The sequence below is a fragment of the Orycteropus afer genome, unplaced genomic scaffold (assembly GCF_000298275.1).
Source record: "Orycteropus afer afer isolate SDZICR_OR568_19922 unplaced genomic scaffold, OryAfe1.0 scaffold00474, whole genome shotgun sequence".
In the NCBI taxonomy this organism is placed as follows: Eukaryota; Metazoa; Chordata; class Mammalia; order Tubulidentata; family Orycteropodidae; genus Orycteropus; species Orycteropus afer.
In genome coordinates this window covers 790,208-791,216 of record NW_006922061.1, presented here as the reverse complement: position 1 = coordinate 791,216, position 1,009 = coordinate 790,208, and the positions used below count along the sequence as shown (strand labels likewise).

General features: G+C 48.1%; 1 pseudogene; it reads left to right on the top strand.

Annotated features, from left to right (window-relative positions):
* The first annotated feature begins 211 nt into the window (after positions 1 to 211).
* Positions 212 to 528, top strand: LOC103209031 (annotated as a pseudogene).
* The last annotated feature ends 481 nt before the right edge of the window (positions 529 to 1,009 follow it).

Sequence of the window (1,009 nt, the reverse complement as noted above, 5' to 3'; positions counted from 1 at the left end):
TTCAAATCTGGATACATAACTGTAAATCTAAAAGCAACGAACACAATGTAGTACACTTTTCCTCCAGAGAGGGCGTCCAATTTAAAGAGCCAAGGAATAGCGGACCTTGTTTTGCTGGTTTTCAATTTGGTCCGATCACTGTTTATAAAGTCAAACAAGTGATTTACTGTTCTCGTAATTTCTTTTTGTTTCAATCCGTCCCATTTTAGTCATGTCTGGTCGTGGACGGAGCGCTAAGAGCTTGAGAAAAGGGGGCATTAAACGGTATAGGAAGGCATTACGGGACAACATCCAGGGCTTCAGGAAACCAGCCATCCGTCGCCTGGCGTGCCGTGGTGGCGTTAAACGTATCTCTAGCCTCATTTATGTGGAGACGCGGTGTTCTCAAGGGCTTTCTGGAGAATGTGATACGGGATGCGATTACATACACCGAGCACGCCAAGCGCAAGACAGTCACGGCCATGGGTGTGGGATGTGGTCTACGCTCTGAAGCGCCAGGGCCGAACGCTCTTTGGCTTTGGCGGCTGAGCTGGCCAGCTCCCTGGTCCGCCGAGAAGTCGGTTAAAAAGGTCCTTTTTCAGGGTCGCCTACTAATTCTAAGCTGTAATGCTTGCCGGGTAGGAAGCGCGTCCAATAGCGGGGCCGCCTTGTGCTCCTTTGTAAGTTATAGTTACAGATACGCCGCGGTCTAGGCAATTTTCAGTGGCTGTGGAGAAGCTCTGGTAGCGCAGTGGATAAAGCATTCGACTGCTAACTAAAAGGTAAATAGCTCGAGCCTACCAGTCAGTCGCTCAGCAGGGGAAAGATGAGGCGGTCTGCTTCCATAAAAATTCAGTCTTGAAAATTGCATGGGGCGGTTCTGTTCTGCCCTATAGGGTCTTTACGAATCGCAATTGACTTGATGACAGTGGGTTCAATGATTGTGGTGACTGATTCTTGGCTGGGTTTGAAAAAAAGGGACTAAGTGTACTGCGGTTTCTTAAATGTTTTGGAGGAATCTTTTACTACT